Source organism: Panulirus ornatus, chromosome 48 (assembly GCF_036320965.1).
Source record: "Panulirus ornatus isolate Po-2019 chromosome 48, ASM3632096v1, whole genome shotgun sequence".
In the NCBI taxonomy this organism is placed as follows: domain Eukaryota; kingdom Metazoa; phylum Arthropoda; class Malacostraca; order Decapoda; family Palinuridae; genus Panulirus; species Panulirus ornatus.
In genome coordinates this window covers 16,159,304-16,177,346 of record NC_092271.1, presented here as the reverse complement: position 1 = coordinate 16,177,346, position 18,043 = coordinate 16,159,304, and positions in this window count along the sequence as shown.

Below are 18,043 nucleotides of genomic sequence, written 5' to 3'. Positions count from 1 at the left end.
ATGTAAGCATGTTGACACAGGCATCACTATGGCTGGAAAGATGATTATCAGTGTAGGGATCTGTGAGGGCAACGTACAGGCTTAAAAGGTTGTATGATAGTGAAGTTCAAGCAATGGGGCTAAACGATTGTACAGTTTTTTGGTTTTTTTTCCAAAAGAAGGAACAGAGAATTGGGCCAGGTGAGGGTATTCCCTCAAAGGCCCAGTCCTCTGTTCTTAACGCTACCTCGCTAATGCGGGAAATGGCGAATAGTTTGAAAGAAAGAAATATATATATATATATATATATATATATATATATATATATATATATATATATATATATATATATATATATATATATATATATTATATATATATATATATATATATATATATATATATATATATATATATATATATATATTCCTCACTCTGAGGAATTTCATGTATATGTCCATGTGGCAGCTTATCCATACCCACACATCGTACAAATGAGTGATAACATCCGTCCACACAGACGTAAGGCAAAGGTGATGGCACTTCACACGATGACACTTTCTCTTGTGAAAATCAAATTCGAATCAAATCACAAATGATCACCGAAGATAAGCGGTGTGCAACGGACAGAAATATGCTATGTATGGATAATCATTATTACGCTTAAAATATGACATAGAAGGGAAGGTTTATTGGAATTTGTTGTTTTTCTTTCGCATCTCACTCTTTTCTTCCTTGTTACGTCTCGAAATCCCTTGTTGATCGGAGCTCAACTCCCTTTATGCTGGGTTAAAAGGATGTAGTCTTGCTTAGATCAAGAATTATTGAAAGAACTTTATGTCCTTCCCTGTTATATCTCACAATATTTGGACATACTGAAAAATATATAAGTCACTGAAGAAGCAAACTTTGCGTGCGGCAACGTCCTTAATGATTTTTCTCCTGCATATTCTGCTCCTGTTTGTTACACAGCCATTTATCGTGAAACACCGACATTCAATCACTGCAAAGTAAACTCAGTCAGTCATTGCAAAGAATTATACATCGAAGCCAGACGTTCCAGCCAGTTTATATGATTCGTAACTAATATTATGACATATCGTTCGGATCTTACTACAAATATATCTGCTGATTACCATTAAACTACAACCTACATATAGACTCTGCTCAAGTAACAGTATTTTTCTTACTTGGTGTATCTGACGTATGATAAGTATGGTGGCTTGGTAAGTTGATACCTCCCGCTGAATCCAGCATATCATACATGACATCCCCACTGAATCCAACATATCATACATGACAACCCCACTAAACCCAGCATATCATACGTGTCAACCCCACTGAACCCAACATATCATACATGACACCCCCACTGAACCCAACATATCATACATGACACCCCCACTTAACCCAACATATCATACATGACACCCCCACTGAACCCAACATATCATACATGACAACCCCACTGAACCCAACATATCATACATGACACCCCCACTTAACCCAACATATCATACATGACACCCCCACTGGACCCAGTATATCATACGTGTCAACGCCACTGAACCCAACTTATTCATTCATGTTACCTCTCACTGAACCTGACTAGTCATGATACCTCCCTCCCTCCCCTTCCCACTGAACCCAACATATGATACATAATACCCCATACTTAACCCAACATACTCATACATTCATGAGGTTCGTGACAATTGGCGGGAAAAGAACATGAAGAATGAATCACACCGACGCCCCCTGACATGTCAGATCCTTCAGAACCCTCAGTCTCTGCATCTGTGTCTCTATATTTCGCAGTCTGCAGAGGTACCTGTGTCCTGAGTTATGCCACGTACGGACGCACATACATGTTCAGCCTACCGCTAAAGCCCGAAGCTCCTCAAAAAAAAAGAAATATTACATCTAAAGTTATCCCTTTGACGTGCAAGACCCTGAATTTCCACCATTTAAAGCAACGTGAATTAAGTGTCCATCGCGGGATACCCGCCAAGTTTTCCAGCGCCTTCATGAAAAACAGAGTCTAATTAAGAAGTGTGCCTTTGTACACGCATGTGTGAATGTCGAGGGAGGAATAATTAACACACGGTGATTTCGTTTTTAGATCGTCTGTTTTTCTGTGCATCACGGCAGCACAACAATGTAAGAGCTCATAACCACGATTAGGGATGGAGGATTTATGTACTAGAATATAGTCAACTTTAGATTTATCAACAAAAGACCAGACGAAAATTTTTAAACATTACGATTTAGATCTCCCATACAGTCCATTGCCTCCACAGTAGAATGGCAGAAACGGTTGCAGAATACATGAAAGGGAAAATGTAGTTGGCACTCTCTTTCGGCGTTTAAAGTAGCGGACGAAGCTGATAGCCAGGGTAAGTAACTGCAGTCGTCTCCTATGACATTGCCAATAACAATGTCAGCTCGTGTGTGGAAAGAACATTTATATTTCCGATGGTAAGGCATAAGCACACGGTAAAAAAAAAGAAAAAAAAAATGTACGAAAGAGGGTGGTTGTGTTGCAAATGAAATGTTTGAGGATGATTTTTGGTGTGAGGATGGTTGATCGAACAAGAAATGACAGGGTAAGAGAGAGAGAGAGAGAGAGAGAGAGAGAGAGAGAGAGAGAGAGAGAGAGAGAGAGAGAGAGAGAGAGAGAGAGGTTAGCAGAAAAATTGTGTAAGATGAAGAGGGCGTGCTGAAATAGTATGAACATAATGACATATTAAGGAGATGAGTGAGAAGATGACTAAGAAGGTATGCATGTAGCAAGTGAAGGGAACAAAGAGGATGAAATCTAGACGGAAGAAGAGAGTGAAAGATGCTTTAAGTGATTGGGATCTGAACATGCAAGAGGGTGTGAGGCATGCATGAGACAGAGTGAGTTGGAGAGATGTAGTATACAGGGGGTGACGTACTGTCGGTGGGCTTAGCAGAGACTTGCGAAGCGGTCTAGGGAAACCACAGCTGGGCCTGACTGTGGATAAGGGGGTTTGATTTCAGTGCATTTCATATGAGAGCTGGAGAGCAAATGTGAAAAAAAAAATTAAATCGTTCTTCGTCTGTTTCTGTTGCGACGCAGAAAACGGCGAACGAAGATGGAAAAATTGCTATCATGAAATAACAGTAAAAATAAAGACGTATGCAATCTGATTTGATCATTTGATCTGTTGTCACGTTTCGTAGTGTTTTCTACTCGTTTGAAAATCTCAAATTGGTCATCCATCATAAATGTAAACAGTCGTTACTATAGTTTCAGGACATACACTATAGTTTCTCAGCTCTTCCTCCGATCTAACAACTTTAGTGAAGTTTGTCAAGGGCTTTTGGGAATGTGTTAAAAAGAATATGGTGAATAATGATCATAATCAGGAAACAAATACAATGAGAATGAGCCATCCTAACTTGACCCACTTTACCAAAACAACTATGATGATAAATGATAATAATGATAATGATAATAATAATGATAATAATGATAACAAAATGATAATAATAATGATAATGATGATAATAGAAATCATAATGATAATAATAATAATAATAATGATAATAATAATAATAATGATAATAATAATAATAATAATAATAATAATAATAATGATAATAACAATAATGATAATAATGATAATGATGATAATAAAGATTATAATACTGATAATGATAATGATAATGATAATAATAATAGTCTATGAAATTATATGAAATATTCAATACTCACTTGCTGCTGCCTCAGTTGGTTGTGTTGTCGTCACCACGTCACTGGCCACACTGTCCCGTGGCCCAGCTCTTCCCTACTCACATATCGAAAGACAGCGCACGCGCGTATGTGTGTATCTTTGTGTGTGAATTCATACATAGGAGGAAAGACATGGTACATGTATACAAGGTGAAGAAAACGGGGCAACGCAACTATAAAACTCTCCTACCGTAAAACACAAATAGTTTTCAGTAATCACACACACACACACACACACACACACACACACACACACACACACACACATCAAAACACATACAATTGGAGAAGTCAAAACAGTGGGATGCCCATGTGATATCTGAAAGTTTAGGTTCGACGTAAATATAAAGCCCGACTTCCCGAAATCCAGTACTATTACCTCTACCGATTTTGATGAGATACGCGACACATGAGAGAGTCTCACCCTTGCTGATTCATACCCAGAGGAATTATGGGCCAGTTCTAAGCGTCAGGTTATGCCTCCATCGAGCTATATTCATTCCCATATACGACAGAAACAATAAAACCACCAATAAACCTGAATGGTACACCCAAGATATTGCAAGAGTTACACGTCGCAGAAATAAAAGAATTCGGACAATGACCCAGACAATGGAAAGCAATATAGCAATCAGAAGACAAGTGAAAACTCTTATCAGAAATGCCAAGAGAGTATACGAAGTGTGTATTGCAAGAGACAGTGATAGAGATCCTGAAAGATTTTATAGATATATCAAAAATAAGCATAAAAAACAGCACTTTGTTTTTTTATATGTGGCGGGGTGACGCCGAGAGTGGATGAAGGCAGCATGTCTGAATATGCACATATGTATATACGTTTATGTCTGTGCATATATATGTATGTATACGATTTTAAATGTATAGGTATGTATATGTGCGTGTATAGAAAGTCCATCACTAAATACACTAAGTAGGACCAAGTGAGACCGTTATTGTCCGGATGTGGAGCTGAGGTTAGGTTGGGTTCGTCTGATTCTCTCTAACCTTCACAACCCAGGACTGCATTCCTATCGTCCAGAAATGGCTGACTCAGTAGCTTCTGACAATTTGATGACGTGTCTTATCCGTCTACGTCCTATTGGCGGGCCATCAAAGAGCTGTATAGTGGTGGTCATGTTTGTCTGGAAGTTGATGACAGATGCTTTCTCCCGTTTTATATTGTTCTGTATTTTTCCTCAACCGTAAGTATTTCTTTCTTTTTCCATGTGTTGTATTTAGACTGCTACTCATGCTACTATTCGTGATATTGTTATTATGTTTCGCTTTCAGTATTTTCCCTTACTATGTGCCTTTTTTTTTTGTGTGTGTGCATGTTTATATTTTGCATCCGTTTGACATATCATATCCAAATTTTGTGACGCAGGTTTTTCTCTTTTTGTATATACAAATCCATTCGGTTTTCTTAGTATTTCTCACATACATTCTGCAAAGCAAACACCTGATCCACATATCCTCCACCACTTCTGAAACCACAACTGCTCTTCCTCAGTCTGATGCTCTGTACATGCCTTCGCCCTCTCAATCAGTACCCTCCCATATAATTTCCCAGGAATACTCAACAAACTTATGCCTTTGTAGTTTGAACACTCACCTTTATCTCCTCTCCCTTTGTACAATGGTACTATGCATGCATTCCTCCATTCCTCAGGCACTTTACTATGAACCATACATACAGTGAATATCTTTACCAACCTATCAACAACACAGTCACCTCCTTTTTTTGATAAAGTCCACTGCAATACCATCCAAACCCGCCGCCTTGCAGGATTACCTCTTCCGCAAAACTTTCACTACCTCGTCTCTCTTAATCAAACCATTCTCTCTGACCCTCTCACTTCGCACACCATCCGACCAAGACACTCTACATCTGCCACTCTATCATCAAACACATTCAACAAACCTTCAAAACACTCACTCTATCTCCCTCTCACCTCATCACTACCTATGATTACTTCCCCACTTGCCCCCTTCACCGATGCTCCCATTCATTCTTTTGTCCTACGCACGTTATTTGTCTCCTTTCAAAACATCTTTTTATTGTCCCTAAAGTTTAATGATACTCTCTCACCCCAACTCTCATTTGCCCTCTTTTCCAACCCTTGCACCTTTCTTTTAGCCTCGCACCTCTTCCTTATAGACATCTCCCAGTCATTTGCACTCCTTCCTTGCAAGTATCGTCCAAACGCCTTTCTTTTGTCTTTAATAACTTTACTTCATCCCACCACTCACTACCCTTTCTAATCTGCCCACCTCCCACCTCTCTCATGCCACATGCATCTTTTGCACAAGCCATCACTGTTTTTCTAAATACTTCCAATTCCTCACCCACTCCCCTCACGTCATTTGCTTTCACCTTTTACCATTCTACACTCAATCTCTCCTGGTACTTCCTCACACAAGTCTCCTTTCCAAGCTCACTATTAATGATAAGTAGTATGCCATCACTTTGCTTTATTTTTTTGCATTTGTTGATGTATAAATTAAAAAATCTATCGAAAAAAATCTCAAATAACTTATGTGTAAATTTACGTAGATCTTTAGGTTTATTCCATATTAGATCCTTTTGCAGCTTATAAATTTCAAAGGAACATACACTAATTACTGGAGTTAGTTTAACATTTTCTTTAGTACAGTTTAGTTTCTTTTAGAAAATGAAATTCGCCACTTACATAGGGCTCTCCAACTACCCAACTTCAACTGTAAGCCATACCAAGTATTGGATGATTCAAGTGAGCTACACAGTCCAGGTAAATGTGCAAATCAATGCAAGTTTTTTTACGTTTATAAAGCCTTTTGCTTCAGCTGACTACTCTGAAGTACCTTTGTGTATTCATCCTCCATATATTCCAGAGAAATCTGAGAACTTCATGAAACACACTCTCAACCGTACTTCCCATACATCGCCTGTGAGAAGAACAGCGAGGACCCTGACGGCCCCGTATCGCCACGGGACGCCCTAGACATCCGCATGATGGACACCATCGCTGCTCAGCTCAACCTCACGTATGTGAAGTTGATTCGACTGTCTCATTTCATTTCTTCATAGGTTCTCTCTTTTTTTTTTTGACTTCCTTTAATGAAACATTTACATATTCACTTTTACATCTCTTTCTTACCTTTTAATGATGTGGGTCAGAGGAGGGCGCTCGAATGGTGTGAAAGGTACCTACTTGAAGGTAATATGGGAACACATGTCAAAGATTTTGCCTTTGTGTGTGCGACAGTGACGAGTGGGGTCCTTCGGGATTCATTCCTGGGAACATTACTCTTTCTAATCTTGATGAATTATTTGCAAAGCGAGTTGGAATCATACCTGAATTCGTTTGCTGATGATGCCAAAATTCTGAAAGAATTAAGATGCAATAGGGACGGTGACATATTGCAGAGAGATTTAGACAAGACGGAACAGTGACGATACTAATGGCTAATGAAAGTTACCTCTGGGAAATGAAACTCCGTGACGATAAGAAGAGATTGAAACAGATCTGACGGAGGTCATCACATCTGGAGAAATATATTACAAGAGTTGACATCATGCCATACTTGTCACCATAACATTACTCGAGAGGGAGCGTTTCAGAGATGCATTATATTTTGATCATTGTCAACAATGACTTCAGGTATGTGGATGCTTAGATAAGAGAAAATATATAAGACGTACATTTGCCTAAAATACCTCAACAATTTGGTCTTCTCAATTGAAGGGGTCCAAAGGAGTGCACATAGAATGGTACCAGGCCTGAAAGGAATGGGTTAGGTTAGAGAATAGAAAGCCATTGTTGTTCACATACTGGAAGAAAGAATAAAAAGATACGTGATAACTGCATATAAGCTCCTGAGGCCACTATCAATAATGATGGTATGATAATCAGTTACTATGAATTGTAACGATATTTAGTTTAAATAATGATACTGAAAACTCCTTCTGCTGCACATATACATACCAAAGGAAAAAAAAGTCTCAGTCATGTATTAGAATATTCTATCTTAACGAGCGGAGGATACGTAACAAATTTTTGGGAATTAGAGACAAGTGTATTGGAAGAGAATTATGATATAATTGGTAGGTCAGAATCTTGGATAGATATTAGAGAGATATCCTCACCGAATACGTCAGCTCTGGGTACACTATGTTCAATAGTGATAAGGGAAATAAAGTGGGCGATGGTGTCTTGCTCTTGTTAAGTCTTATCTAAGTCCTGTGCTGAAAAATGTTATTGCTGTTGATGATATCGGCTTCATTTCCGTAGAAATCAAAGATACTTTTCGAAAGAAAATAACAGTAGGTTGAGCCCACAGGCCCTCAGCACAGATACGAGATGTAGACGAAAGACTATTTGAATCAGATGGCAGAAATTAGCAATGAAAGCGTATCGATCATTGTAGATGTCAACATACCATCATGGAAGTGGAGAGAATTCTTTTCCAGTAAGTAGCTTCGGGCGTGGGCTTTACCTATATCTGCTTGATAATGCCTTAATACAATTAGTTGATAAACCTAAGCGCGACAAGAATATATTAGATTTAATTCAGACTACAAATGATGATCATGTTAACAGTGTTGAAGTCGGAGAGAGGTTTGGTACATGTGATCACCGGCGTATTACTTTAGTGTTAACTTCTGACATTGCCTGTAATGCTGGTCAACATGAGAGTCGGGGGAAAAAAAATACCAAATGCTACACTTACAAATCTTAAAGATCTTGGCATTGCTCTTGACAGGCAAAATTGGGATGACATCATAAACGAAAGCGATATGGACGTAGCTTGGGGAGACCTTCAGTAAAACGTTCAATGCAGTGGTGGGATCATTAGTGCCAACTCGTAGCAAACGATTTTTTCCAATGCGAGGCCGATATGGTGGAACGATGACAGTACTACATTGGATACGTTCAAGAAGAGACTTGACAGCTAGAGACTGAGTGTGAACGAATGGGGCCTTTGTTGTCTTCCTATCCACAGCCCACGCCTCGCAACCATACAACATTTTTGGAACCACTATTCCTTCAAACATACCCATTTTTGCTTTCCGAGATAATGTTCTCGACTTCCACACATTCTTCAAGGTTCCCAGAATTTTCGCCCCCTCCCCCACCCTATGATTCACTTCCGCTTCCATGGTTCCATCCGCTGCCAAATCCACTCCCAGATATCTAAAACACTTCACTTCCTCCAGTTTTTCTCCATTCAAACTTACCTCCCAATTTTCTTGACCCTCAACCCTACTGTACCTAATAACCTTACTCTTATCACATTTACTCTCAACTTTCTTCTTTCACACACTTTACCAAACTCAGTCACCAGCTTCTGCAGTTTCTCACATGAATCGGCCACCAGCGCTGTATCATCAGCGAACAACAACTGACTCACTTCCCAAGCTCTCTCATCCACAACAGACTGTAATATACATGTAATATCTGCGAATTTCTACTCTTACCACACCGATCTATTACAGTCATGTCCCTTCCACCATCGCAAACAATCTCGAAGGGGCCTTGTAAGATGTTGCTGTGTGAATTCCTTTCTTATTCCTTTGTATTTCTTACCACCACCGTTGTACCGAGCTGACGCTACCCCTTCACCACACGCGCCATCCCACGGCCTCGCTCCTCCTCATACATATACGGCCCCGCCTAGGTCTGGCGCAGTTCCAGTGCTGCCCCGTCCCTGAGTGGCCCATTCCCTCATCCCTGGTCGACAACACTGACTTTCCCCTCACAGATGAAGGTAAGTACACTTCTTGTCTGATCTGCGACGTATGTAACGGGCTTTCGGTAGGTGGTAGGGATAACAGCGAAGCTTTGGAGAAACTAGATATTAGGATAAATGGGTGGGAAGACGAAGCTGAGTTCTTAGCGGCGAAAGTGGTTGCGATACAGGAAACAGATACAGGTACATTCTATTGGGTAGATAGTTTAGACCGTAGGATAGCAACCGCAGAGACGAAGCTGGAAGATACTTCCACCGTTCAACCTGCGAGAAAAACTTGTCGCCGCGTTACAGAACAACCGGACGAACTCTCCACACACGCTAGGTTTAGCGCCCTAGATGATGAAGTACAGGATGAACGCAGCACCATCCTGGTCGGGGACTCTATCATCAGACATCAGGACCAGGAGTTCTGTGCGAAGAGTAGAAATAGGAAGAACTTGTGTTATGCAGCAGCTAAGATAGAACACGTCCTAGATAATTTTGACGACATAGTTTCAAACAATCCCGTGGATGTGATTTCTGACGTTCAGATGGGGACGAACAATACAGTTAATGGACAAATGGAATAAAACTCAAAGGTAAAAGATGTAGTACGGAGGTGGGAAGATCTTTTCCTATAGGTGTGTTGAGCACTAGAATAAGTTATCGTCACATGTAGGGAATGCTAAAACTATAAATACCTTCAAAAGTCTTTTAGACAAATATATCATAAATTCAGGTATACTCTGAGAAAAACTCCAAAAAAAAATACGTATGAATAACAGCGGTAACGGAGACACTAAAAGAATAATGTGCAGCAGCGGGAGTCGGTGATAACAAAAATAGATTACGAGAGGAATTACTTTTTTCAAGTTATGTCTTTTTTTCATTTTTCAGACAACCTAGTCGTGGGGCCGGCCAATCAGGCCTCCTGTAGTCTGTCTTTCTCATGTCAACACATGTAAAGGAACCGCAGCCTTCTGTAGGCTTCTGGGTTCCTGAAGTAACTCACTCTCTCTCTCCAATCTGCCGATTGGTGAATGTCGTGAATATAAGAGATTATCCTGAATGATATATTTCCCCTAACGCGTGGGCTGTGGGTGGGATGTGGTCATTCATCGGTGCTGGAAGCGATACTTTCGTATAAATAGGTGTCAGTTGCTTCAGACAGAGCATAAAGACATGTTTCCAAGGACTCACTCGTCCACTTTATCATGTCACTTTTTTAGATTTTTTACTTTTAGATGTAAAGTCTAAGTATTCTAGATATACCTCCTGGAACTAGGTGTGCCTTAGAGATGGATGCACAAGTCCTGTTTTTTTTTTCTCTCTCTCAATTGATTAAAGTCGTCATTCTTTGACTAATGTATGATAGCTGAGTCACGCGGAGATCATATACTGTTGTTCTAAAAGATTTTCATGGTAATGCAATACCAGGAAACAGTTTATACTACATAAATGTGGAGGTAAATGATAGGTAATCTCTTTGTTATTGGTATGTGTATTCTGGCCACACAAACCACGACATAACGTACATGAGAGATGAACTCTCCTAAACCTTAGCTAATACAAGATATACAAGCAATGCTCGTAGCTTGGTTAAAATCTATTTCCTGAAAATATATTGTATCCAGATATTTGGAAACATGATTTCAAAGATATATACTGCATGCTGATAACTAACATTAACATAAAGATATCACATAATTCAATAGTTCTGAAGACATCAATACCATCATAACATACCAACGTCACATGAGTGTCTCACTTCATATTGAATGTCGGCAACAGTAGTCCAAGTCATCCTTATGTTACTGTGACACGAGACTAAGGCGGAATTCTCTTGTAACAGGATTGTGGGGGTAGCATGGTCTGGGTGGCGAGTGAAAGAAGCTGGCTTCCAGCAGGCGCAACTACTGACGGTGGAGGAGAGCAGGGCAGGAGCGAGCCAGGTTTTCCCCCAGCAAGCTGAAGAAGGCAATGATGTAGCCCAGCAGCAGCAGGTAAAATGCTCCCTGTAGATGATCCAGTCCCAGTACCACTTGACGGCCTTCATCCTGCCCACGATATATATATATATATATATATATATATATATATATATATATATATATATATATATATATATATATATATATATATATATATATGATCACACGTGTCCGTGATGATAGTATGAAGGTGAAATAGCACTTCAGTAGGACTTTATACAATTTTATTTAACATTTAATTCTATTTATATTTGTGGCACGACATATTTCGTGGAGACAATCCACCTCATCAGGTGCAAGTACTTAGCGAAGGTATTTAAGTCCCATCACACTTGATTCCCGTTGTCCAACACCAATCTTTACACATTTATATACATAAATGCCCATACATGCTCATATACACACATATCAACATATACACATGTGCATACATATACATACACAGACATGTACATGCATACACATGCACATATTCATACTTGCTTGCCTTCATCCATTCTTGGCGCCACCCGTATCACAGGAAGAAGCATTGCTACCTCCTGCTTCAACGAGGTAGCGCCAGGAAGACAGACAAAAAGGCCACATTCGTTCACACTCAGTCTCTAGCTGCCGTGTGTAATGCACCGAAAACACAGCTCCCTATCCACATCCAGGCCCCCAGACCTTTCCATGGTTTACCCCAGACGCTTAACACACCCTGGTTCAGTCCAGTGACAGCACGTCAACCTCGGTATATCACATAATTCCAATTCATTCTATTCCTTGCACGCCTTTCACCCTCTTGTATATTCAGGCCCCGAGTGCTCAAAATCTTTTTCACTTCATCCCTCTACCTCCAATTTGGTCTCCCGCTTCTCCTTGTTCCCTCCACCACTGACACATATATCCTCTTTGTCAGTGTTTACTCACTCATTCTCTCAATATGTCCAAACTATTTCAACACACCTGCTTTCTCAACCAGACTCTTTTTATTTCCACACATTACTCTCACACTTTCATTAATTACTCGATCAAACCACTTCAACCCACGTCTTGTCCTCAAACATTTCATTTCCAACACTTCCATTTTCCTCCGTACAACCGTATCTATAGCCCATGCCTCGCAACCATATAACATTGTTAAAACTATTAATCCTTCAAACATACCCAATTTCGCTCTCCGAGATAACGTTCTCTCCTTCCACACATTCTTTATCGCTCCTAGAATATTCGCCCCCTCCCCCACCCTGTGACTCACTTCCGCTTCCATGGTTCCATTCGCTGCTAAGTCCACTCCCAGATATCTAAAACACTTCACTTCCTCCAATTTTTCTCCATTCAAACTTACCTTCCAGTTAACTTGTCCCTCAGCTCTACTGAGCCTAATACTCTAGCTCTTATTCACATTTACTCTCAACTTTCTCCTTCCACATACATTTCCAAATTGTCACCAACTTATGCAATTTCACGCTCGAATCAGCCACCAGAGCTGAATCATGAGCAAATAACAAATGACTCACTTCCCAAGCCTTCTCATCCCCAACGAACTGCATACTCGCCCCTTTCTCCTAAACTTGCATTTACCCACCTTAACCACCCCATGGAAATAACCATGGAAACATCACACACCTCTGCCGTATACTGACATTCACTGGGAACCAATCACTCTCCTCTCGTCCTGCTCACACACATGCCTTACATCCTTGGTAAAAATTTTTAACTCCTTCTAGCAACTTACCTCCTACACCATATACGCTTAAGACCTTCCCCAAACCATCTCTATCAAAGCTATCATATACCTTCTCCAGATCCATAAATGCTACATTTAAATCCATCTGTTTTCCTAAGTATTTCTCACACACATTCTTTAAAGCAAACACCTGATCCACACATCCTCTACTATTTCTGAAACCACACTGCTCTTCCCCAATCTGATGCTCTGTACATGCCTTCACCCTCTCATTCAATACCCTCCCATATAATATCCTAGGAATACTCAACAAACTTATGCCTCTGTAGTTTGAACTCTCACCTTTATCCCCTTTACCTTTGTACAATGGCATTATGTATGCATTCCGCCAATCCTCAGGCACTTCACCAAGATCCATACATACATTGAATATCCTTACCAACCAATCAACAACAGTCAGCCCCTTTCTTAATAAATCTTACCGCAATACCCTCCCAAGCCGCCGCCTTGCCGGCTTTCATCTTCCGAAAGGTTTTCTCTACCACTTCTTTCTTAACCAAACCATTTTTCCTAACCCTTTCACTTCCCACACCACCAGGGCCAAAACACCATATATTTGCCACTCTATCATCAAACACATCCAACAAACCTTCAAAATACTAACTCCATCTCCTCACTTCATCACTACCTGTTATTATTTCCCCACTTGCCCCTTTCACCGATGTTCCCATTTGTTCTCTTGTCTTATGCACGTTATTTACCTCCTTCCAAAATATTTCTTTATCCTCCCTAAAGTTTAATGATGCTCTCTCGACCCCAACTGTCATTTGCCCTCTTTTTCAAACCTTGCACCTTTCTCTTGACCTCCTGCCCCTTTCTCTTATACATCTCCCAATCATTTGCACTTCTTCCTTGCAAGTATCGTCCAAAAGCCTCTCTTTTCTCTTTCACCAACAACTTTACTTCTTTATCCCACTACTCACTACCTTTTCTAATCTGCCCACCTCCCACCTTTCTCATGCCACATACATCTTTTGCACAAGCCCTCACTGCTTCCCCAAATGCATCCCATTCCTCACTCAGTACCCTCACGCTATTTGCTCCCACCTTTTGCCATTCTACACTCAATCTCTCCTGGTACTTCCTCACACAAGTCTCCTTTCCAAGCTCACTTACTCTCACCATTCTCTTCTGCCCAATATTCTCTCTTCTTTTTTGAAAACCTCTACAAGTCTTCACCTTCGCCTCCACGAGATATTGATCAGACATCCCTCCAGCTGCCCCTTTCAGCCCATTAACTTCCAAAAGTGTCTCTTTTACACGCCTATCAATTGACACGTAATCCAGTAATGTCTCTTTGACCATCTCTCCTACTCACATACGCATATTCATGTATATCTCTCGTTTCAAACCAGGTATTCCCAATCACCAATCTTTTTTTAGCGCACAAATCTACAAGCTCTTCACCATTTTGATTCGCAACACTGAATACCCCATGTACACCAATTATACCCTCAACTCCCGCATTACTCACTTTCGCATTTAAATCACTCATCGCTAAAACCAGGTCTCGTGCATCAAAGCTGCTGACACACTCACTCAGCTGCTCCCAAAACACTTGCCTCTCATGATCTTTCTTCTCATGATCAGGTGCATCAGCACCCATCTCTCTCCATCCTTTTACAGTTTTACCCAAAGCAATCTAGAATTTACTTTCTTACACTCTATCACATATTCCCACAACTCCTGTTTCAGGTGTAGTGCTACTCCTTCCTTAGCTCTTCTCATTTCACCAACTCCTGACCTTACTCCCAAGACTTTTCCAAGTCACTCTTCCCCTTTACCTTTGAGCTTCGTTTCACTCAGAGCCAGAACATCCGAGTTTCTTTCTTCAAACATACCACCTATCTCTCTTTTCTTCTCATCTTCGTTACATCCAAATACATTCAGACACCCCAATCTGATCCTTCGAGGAGGATAAGCGCCCCCCCCCCCCCCCCCATTCTTCTGTTTCCCTTTTTAGAAATTGAAATACAAAGAGGGGAAGGTTTCCAACCACCCCGCTCCCACCTCCTTTAGTCGCCTTCTACGACACACGGGGAATACGTGGGAAGTATTCTTTCTACCCTATCACTGATGAATTATACACCATGACTTAGGAATAAGACACAGAACAGATAGGTTGAAAATGCGGTCACCTTACGCTACACAGCTGCAAAGAAAATACATCTTCTTTAGAAAATACGAAAACTCACTGCATCTTGATGCAATCATGATCCTGATGATGGCTGACAAAATCTTAAGAAATATATCCGTTGCAAGTCGAAGAGCAGCTAACATTATTTCTCACTCTGCACAAGAGTTGAATCTCTCACCTCAGAGGAGACTGTCTTGCTCGCTCTACCTCCCTTGGTACTGACAACTCTCTCCCTCAGGACGTCATCCTGCCAGTACGTAATCAGTCCCGCCTCCATCATTCGCTGCTTCATCCCTCTGATCTGGTCAATGAATGGCGCGCCTCGTCTGGAAGATATTTCATAGTGAGAAGCTATATATATACTTAGAAAAACATATGGATTTGTTTGTAGCAATCATGGATCTGTAGAAGGCATATGATAGAGTTGATAGAGATGCTCTGTGGAAGGGATTAAGGGTATATGGTGTGAGAGGTAAGTTGCTAAAAACAGTGAAAAGTTTTTATCAAGGATGTACGGCATGTGTACGTGTAGGAAGAGAGGAAAATGATTGGTTATCAGTGAATGTAGGTTCGCGGCAGGGGTGCGTGATGTCTCCATGGTTGTTAAATTTGTTTATGGATGGGGTTGTTAGGGAGGTAAATGCAAGAGTTTTGGAGGGAGGGGCAAGGATGCAGTCTGTTGTCGATGGGAGGGCTTGGGAAGTGAGTCAGTTGTTGTTCGCTGATGATATAGCTCTAGTGGCTGATTCGGGTGAGAAACTGCAGGAGCTGGTGACTAAGTTTGATAAGGTGTGTGAAAGAAGAAAGCTGAGAGTAAATAAGAGCAAGGTTATTAGGCTCAGTAGGGCTGAGGGACAAGTCAATTGGGAGGTGAGTTTGAAGGAAGAAAAACTGGAGGAAGTGAAGTGTTTTAGATATCTGGGAGTGGATTTAGCAGAGGATGGAACCACGGAAGCGGAAGTGAGTCACAGGGTGGGGGAGGGGGCGAAGGTTTTGGGAGCGTTGAAGAATGTGTGGAAGGCCAGAACGTTATCTCGGGGAGCAAGAATGGGTATGTTTGAAGGAATAGTGGTTCCAACAATGTTATATGGTTGCGAGGCGTGGGTTATAGATAGGGTTGTGCGGAGGAAGGTGGATGTGTTGGAAATGAGATGTTTGAGGATAATATGTGGTGTGAGGTGGTTTGATAGAGTAAGTAGTGAAAGGGTAAGAGAGATGTGTGGTAATAAAAAGAGTGTGGTTGAAACAGCAGAAGAGGGTGTATTGGAATGGTTTGGTCGCATGAAGAGAATGAGTGAGGAGAGATTGACCACGAGGATATATGTGTCAGAGGTGGAGGGAACGAGGAGAAGTGGTAGACCAAATTGGAGGTGGAAGGAAGGAGTGAAAAGATTTTGAGCGATCGGGGCCTAAACATACAGGAGGGTGAAAGACATGCAAGGAATAGAGTGAATTGGAACGATGTGATATACTGGGGTCGAGGTGCTGTCAATGGATTGAACCAGGGCATGTGAAGCGTCTGGGGTAAACCATGGGAAGTTTTATGGGGCCTGGATGTGGAAAGGGAGCTGTGGTTTCGGTGCATCACACATGACAGCTAGAGACTGTGTGAACGAATGTGGCCTTTGTTGTCATTACCTAGCGCTGCCTCGCGTGCGCTTGGGGGGAGGGGTGCCATTTCATGTGTGGTGGGGTAGCGACGAGAATGGATGAAGGCGGGAGCGCTACCGCTAGGCTATGAGCGCTCCTTCCTGTTGCATAGGGGTCCCAGTTTCGATCCTGGCTGTTGGAGGTTTGTATGTTCTATGAAGGTGCGAGTTCATATGCACTTTGTTCGTTTTCATATACCTCCGCGTTGTACAGTTAGGTTCGGTAAAATGTTATCTGCTGGCTGTGTGAGCCTGATGGGAAATGACCGGTGCAGACCCCATTGCTCACCAACGTGAGGCGAAGGGTCTTCAAGTACAACATTTTTTCTTCGAACAAAGCAATTGCGGCGACCTACTGTGCAAGGGATAGAGGGCAGGGGTACCTGTGGAGCCTGTGGGGTGGCCAGTGAAGAAAACAATGTTGGGCAGAAAGAGTCTGCCAAGTGGAAACTGGAGATAAGATTTAGGAAGAAGAGTCCAGCGAAGGAAGGTATTATGCATGAGGAGTTAAGGCCTAAGGGCAGCGTTTCAATATGGTTTCCAGTTCTAATTCTTGTGTGAGATCACCTCTTTCCCGATGAGTGATTATTTCTATAGTGCTGCAGTGCTACTGGGGAAATTAGAAAGCTAGCAAGTAATTTGGAACTGCATACTGAAAGTGAGATTCTTTATTAGGACACAAAGGAAAGAATATATTTAGAACAGGTGACTGAACAACTCTGGAAAGGGAAAAGACTGTAGTAGTAAAGTGGGGTTTCAGTTCTGATATATATGCACAGATGTTTACCCCCAGATCTATAGTTCTACAGTGCTACAGGAAATTCGGAGAAGCGACAAGCACCGCAAACTCAGATAAGACTGCAGACGATTATTATGATCAGAATACTGAATATATCACAGTGAGTAGAAACTGACCATCGGATGTAGCTTGGATGTGAGTGGTCACTGACCATATTAACCCTACTACGTACTTTCTGCAGAACTAATATTATACGAGAACTGTTGACCTCCTTCATGAATGCAAACCACTCAAGAACCATCATTTGCTTCCTACCTCGTAAGTCTGCAAACATCACCAGTGAGTGA